This window comes from Priapulus caudatus, unplaced genomic scaffold, assembly GCF_000485595.1.
Source record: "Priapulus caudatus unplaced genomic scaffold, Priapulus_caudatus-5.0.1 Scaffold543, whole genome shotgun sequence".
Lineage (NCBI taxonomy): Eukaryota > Metazoa > Priapulida > Priapulimorpha > Priapulimorphida > Priapulidae > Priapulus > Priapulus caudatus.
Genome location: NW_014577604.1, coordinates 71,179 through 77,526, shown reverse-complemented (window position 1 = coordinate 77,526; position 6,348 = coordinate 71,179). Strand labels below are relative to the sequence as shown.

The following is a 6,348-nucleotide window of genomic DNA, read 5'->3' as shown; positions in this document are numbered from 1 at the left end:
ACGACGCTACAGGCCTAATAAAGTCGGGCGAACGACGCTACAGGCCTAATAAAGTCACGCGAACGACGCTACAGGCCTAATAAAGTCGGGCGAACGACGCTACAGGCCTAATAAAGTCACGCGAACGACGCTACAGGCCTAATAAAGTCACGCGCACGACGCTACAGGCCTAATAAAGTCGCGCGAACGACGCTACAGGCCTAATAAAGTCACGCGAACGACGCTACAGGCCTAATAAAGTCGCGCGAACGACGCTACAGGCCTAATAAAGTCGCGCGCACGACGCTACAGGCCTAATAAAGTCGCGCGAACGACGCTACAGGCCTAACAAAGCCTTTGCCTCGGCGCTCTGCTCTCTCAGCGTCTCACTCGCATATTTCTCCAGCAGTTCCATCTTCTTCCTCTGGATGAGGGCTGCCTCCACCTGCGCGAGATAAGGAGTGAATCATCAGTAACGAGCATTGCGGTAACGAGCAACATGATAACGAGCGATGCGGAAACGAAAGACATCGTGAATGGTGGGGCAGCTGCGTTACTTCATTCTGCGAGTACGGTAACAAATGATGCAATAACGAACAGGGTGACAACCAGTGCGGTAACGAGGGAAGGAACGATGCGGCAGAGGAAGCTTAGTTAAAGGAAGCTTACCTCTTTCTGCGAGGGAACGGGAACGTGTGCGACGAACGGCTGCTGTCTCACGCGCTCCAACGCGCCCGTCTCCATCTCATCGTCCGACTGCAACACGCAGAACAGCAGAAACACCGTATAATTTAACAGATAAACTTGTGACAGTCATGTAGAAGATAGGTTTGTGTTATGGAGGCCGGAATCGCCAATAAATTCTTCACTAAAGGCTAGAGTAATGATTATCGCCAACTCTGTGGGTTTTTTTCTCCGACAGCATAGTATGTGATAGCTGAAGATATGAACCATATACATCTGATGCCACCATACTGTATTAAATCATTGTGTATGCACCTAACATGGTTTACTGTCATTCAATGTTTTTACTTACTCACTTACTTACTGTTTTACAAATGTGACAAATACCCAACAACCCTGTATCAGCTAATGCATTATATCAGGAGTAGATAATAGGGAGGAGTGTGACATCAATAAACAAGGGAAATTCGTCATTTACTAGCCTTATAATACCTACGATTTAACTACACGTAACTCATCCACTTGAGCTCAAAGTCCGGACACAGTACATTCGCCCATCATCGTACGAACAATTCGTTTCCTCCGTATGACACCCAGCAAATCCGTATAGATACAGCCTAAAACGTACGACACGATTCTCCAGTTTCTCTGGCATCCAATCCCAAGCCCATTGCGCGGCCTAATATTCAAAACAAAAGGCAGCTAACCCTGAACTCGCTATTGCTAAACTGAGCGAGGGCATGTGGCTCGCTGGGAAGATTAGACATCAACACTCGCCGAGATAAACCTTTGACCCGGTCACACAGCTACCACAGGCCACCTTTGTACATAGCTGGCATGCTTTCACGCACGCACGGCCAACCAAATGATAGCTCGCGACGTGTTGCGTCGATCTCCAATCTCCCTGCGTCGAGCCACAACTGCCAGTCATTCAGCTATCGCTAGAGAGCCAAACACAGCGACTGCCACGCCAGAGTTGCTGCCTTTTGTCTGAATTAATGGCGCGCGCAATGGGCGGTTGGATTAATGCCGCCAGAGAATGGAGAATCCGTGTCGTACGTTTTAGCTGTACTGGGGTGCGAGCGTGAACGAAGCGCAGTTGCCCGGGTGTCTACGAGAAGACGGAAACGAGGTTTCGCTACGACTGATGGCGAATGTACTGTGTTCCATTTGAGTCAAGTTGGCGATTGAGTTATGCGTACGTAAATCGCTATGGCTATTATCAAGGCTAGTAAATGACGAATTTCCTTGTTGTAGTTGATGTCACACTCTCCTCTATTATCTACTCCTGCATATTATATACTCCTGATCGTATGTATACACAGTGCTCCAGCCTCCACCATTACCTGAATTAACATAGTAGTAGCAAAAAAGTAGCATTTGCGACAGGGCCGCTTCGCGTTTTAGGGGCACCCGTTCGTTTTAGGGGATGGCTCCCGTAATATCATGAAACTTCTAATAATTAAATTTTGTTTAAAAAAAAAGCTTGGTTAAAGTTACCCTTATGTGTTTTTAATATGTATGTGATTTTATTTAGGGCCCTTTATAACACTATGCCTACAGCGCCGCGCACTAGCCTTAATCCGGGCCCTGCATGCTCCCACCTGTTTGCGGAAATCTGCCTGTTAGTGTTTAACAGTTGCACTGTTTCTTACTCCTACGGCCATCAGCGCTGCGGCACGAAGCTGGGGACCGCTATGTAGGGCAGGCGGGAAGGAAGCTGGGCCTCATGGAGACGGTCTGATTGAAACCGCTGAGAGGAAAGAGTCGCAGAGGCATCATCCTAGCGCTTGTGCCTCCGGGAAGCTGACCGGTGATTGCAGACGTTGGCACGGAGGGCTGCGGCACTCTGGACAATCACTTGTACACAAACACGAACGCCGTGCGCATGCATAAAATAAACACCGCAGCTGCCGCTCACCTCTGCATCCTTCCGTTGCGCACGCATACACACAGACAGGCATTGCACACGCACCCATGCCTCTACAATAATTTACTACTTACTTTGAAGCGCAATCTCTTGTATGTAGAATAGTCACATGATTTTCCCAGGCAAAAGCATAGACAAAGTATACCTTACACCGCAAACACCACATTAACCTAGCTATAATAGCTAGAAAGAGCCGAAGTGTCGTTGTCCGTATCTCCACTCCGAAACCGTGCCACGTTGTGCCTCACGCGAATCAGAGCTGGCGGCCCCTCTTGGACGTTCGCCAAGCAATACATTCCCTACTTTACAATACTTCCATGAATACACTCTTAAAACGCGCATTTTTCGATTTGGGGTTAAAGTGGACTTCTTGAAGCAAACTTTCTAAAAAGTTACTGTACCCGAAGGAACTTCGGCAAATTCAGCGGAAACCCGCACAAATTCTATCTTAAGATGCCAAATCCAACACGCACACACAAAGCCATTGCCGGTCTGCGCCACTGCCGCGCACAGCTGCGGAGGCCGAAAATTTAAGAGAAAACCCCAACCGAGAGTTGATGTGTGTGAATGTGTGTGGTGTGTGTGGTGTGTGTGTTGATTGTGTGTGTGTGTGTGGCTCGCGTGCGTTGCGTGCAGTGCGGCAAGCAGCGGCGCGTTGCGTGCCGCGTGCGCGTGTATTGTGTTGTACGCGCCGTTGTGCTGTGTGTAAATGTGGTATGAGTGTCGTGGGTGCGGTGTGATTGTGCGTGCCGCATGCCCGTATATGTGGTGTGAATAGCGGTGCGCGCGTGCCGGTGCCAGCGCGTGTGGTGCAACATTTGACAACGGGAGTGTAACCGTGCCCCGACGCTGGTTCACCCGGCCCTCCCAATGCTCTCACATTTTTAGACGCGTTCGATTTGTTCTAAGTCTAAGGAGCACACACCAACACCCACACTATATATTACCATAGACCTTTTTGAAACTGCTGTTTAAACTATTAATGTGTTTTCTCCACGGGTTTGAATGATAATATAGCTATACTAAATGTAGATTAAAGCGATAATAATACAAATTAATTAGGTGGAGCCTGCACCTAGCATAGCAAGCCACACTAAACGCACGCACGCACACCGGCACGCGCACACACCAAAGACATTGCGGCTGCGGTGTATAAACAGTATGTATATATATATATATATGTATGCATGTATGTATGTATAACATACATACATACATGCATACATACATACATACATAGTATTACATACATACATACGTACGTACGTATGTATGTTTGCGTGTGTGTGCGTGTGCGTGTGCGTGTATGTGTGTGTGTGTGAATGCGGTGTGTGCGTGTGTGCGCGTTGCGTATGTGTGATGTGTGTGTGTGCGCGGTGTGTGCAAATATTTGACAACGGGAGGTGTACCCACTGGCCGTCCACTGACTTTCAAGAAAATAGATCTTCAAAACTACTCAATGCATTTTGCTTTTTTTAAGAATTTACTTACTTAATGATGCTTCTAACGCAGAATGATATTTTCAAAAATAATATTCTAAATAAGTGAAATTGGTGCTATGAAATCCCATTTCCCTTTTTTTGAAAAAATTGTAGGTAATTTTAAGGTAAAATATTGATATATGACTCGAGTCTAAATATCAGTATTTTTCGTTTACTGTAAATACATCCTCAACTAGAGCACTCGGAGAGCACAGACCTCCGCCAAGGCAGCTGAATTCTCTCAATGTGAAATTTTTTATTAATTAATTAATAACACACAAACCAACACTCAAAAACTCGCCGGTGAAAACATAACCCCCGCCATGCCCCTGGCGGAGGTAACTAAAAGGGAGGGATAAATGGTTAAACCGCCATCCTCAAATCAGACCCCACTCAAACCCGTCTGGAGGACGGGTAATAGCTAGTACGATATAATCAGGAGTAGATAAATAGGGAGGAGTGTGACATCAATAAACAAAGGGAAATTCGTCATTTACTAGCCTATAATACCTACGATTTACTACGCGTAACTTCATCCAACCTTGAGCTCAAATCGGACAATAGTACATTCGCCAATCATCGTGCGAAATCGTTTCCTCGTAGACACCCGCAATCCGGAGATACAGCCTAAAACGTACGACACGATTCTCCATTCTTTGGCCATCAATCCAGCCCATTGCGCGCCTATAATTCAAACAAAAGCAGCTACCTAACGCGCTATTGCTAACTGAGCAGAGGCATGTGTGCTCGCTGGAGATTAGGCATCAACACTCGGCGAGATAACCTTTGACCCGGTACACAGCTACACAGGCCACCTTGTACATAGCGTGCATGCCTTCACGCACGCACGGCAACCGCATGATTAGCTTCGTCGAGTGTTGCGTCCGATCTCCAATCTCCCCGCGAGCCACAAACGCACATTCAGCTATCCGAGAGAGCATACACAGCGACTGCGTGGCAGTCTTGCTGCCTTTTGTCTGAATTATAGGCGCGCAATGGCTGGATTGATGGCCAAAGAATGGAGAATCGTGTCGTACGTTTTAGGCTGTATCTCGGATTGCGGGTGTCTACGAGGAAACGATTTCGCACGATGATTGCGAATGTACTGTGTCCGATTTGAGCTCAAGTTGGATGAGTTACGCGTAGTAAATCGTAGGTATTATAAGGCTAGTAAATGACGAATTTCCCTTGTTTATTGATGTCACACTCCTCCTATTATCTACTCCTGATATAATGCATTAGCTGATACAGGTTGTTGGGTATTTGTCACATTTGTAAAACAGTAAGTAAGTGAGTAAGTAAAAACATTGAATGACAGTAAACCATGTTAGTTGCATACACAATGATTTAATACAGTATGGTGGCATCGATGTATATGGTTCATATCTTCAGCTATCACATACTATGCTGTCGGAGAAAAAAACCCCACAGAGTTGGCGATAATCATTACTCTAGCCTTTAGTGAAGAATTTATTGGCGATTCCGGCCTCCATAACACAAACCTATCTTCTACAATGACTGTCACAAGTTTATCTGTTAAATTATACGGTGTTTCTGCTGTTCTGCGTGTTGCAGTCGGACGATGAGATGGAGACGGGCGCGTTGGAGCGCGTGAGACAGCAGCCGTTCGTCGCACACGTTCCCGTTCCCTCGCAGAAAAGAGGTAAGCTTCCTTAACTAAGCTTCCTCTGCCTCATCGTTCCTTCCCTCGTTACCGCACTGGTTGTCACCCTGCTTCGTTATTGCATCATTGTGCCGTACTCGCCAGAATGAAGTAACGCAGCTGCCCCACCATTCACGATGTCTTTCGTTTCCGCATCGCTCGTTATCATGTTGCTCGTTACCGCAATGCTCGTTACTGATGATTCACTCCTTATCTCGCGCAGGTGGAGGCAGCCCTCATCCAGAGGAAGAAGATGAACCTGCTGGAGAAATATGCGAGTGAGACGCTGAGAGAGCAGAGCGCCGAGGCAAAGGCTTTGTTAGGCCTGTAGCGTCGTGTCGGCTCGCGCGACTTTATTAGGCCTGTAGCGTCTGTGCGCGCGACTTTATTAGGCCTGTAGCGTCCGTTCGCAGCGACTTTATTAGGCCTGTAGCGTCGTTCGCGCCGACTTTATTAGGCCTGTAGCGTCATTCGCGCGACTTATTAGGCTTAGGCGCTTCCGACCTTTAGGCGTGTAGCGTGTCGCGTGACTTAAGGCCTGTAGCCGTCTTCGCGCGACTTTAATTAGGCCTGTAGCGTCGTTCGCCGACTGTATTAGGGCCTGTAGCGTC

At 47.3% G+C, this 6,348-nt stretch overlaps 1 protein-coding gene across 1 annotated transcript in view; it reads right to left on the bottom strand.

Annotated features, from left to right (window-relative positions):
- LOC106811480 (pre-mRNA-splicing factor ISY1 homolog) overlaps positions 1-6,348 on the bottom strand; it is a 16,905-nt gene that overhangs the window by 6,266 nt on the left and 4,291 nt on the right. The window lies entirely within an intron of this gene.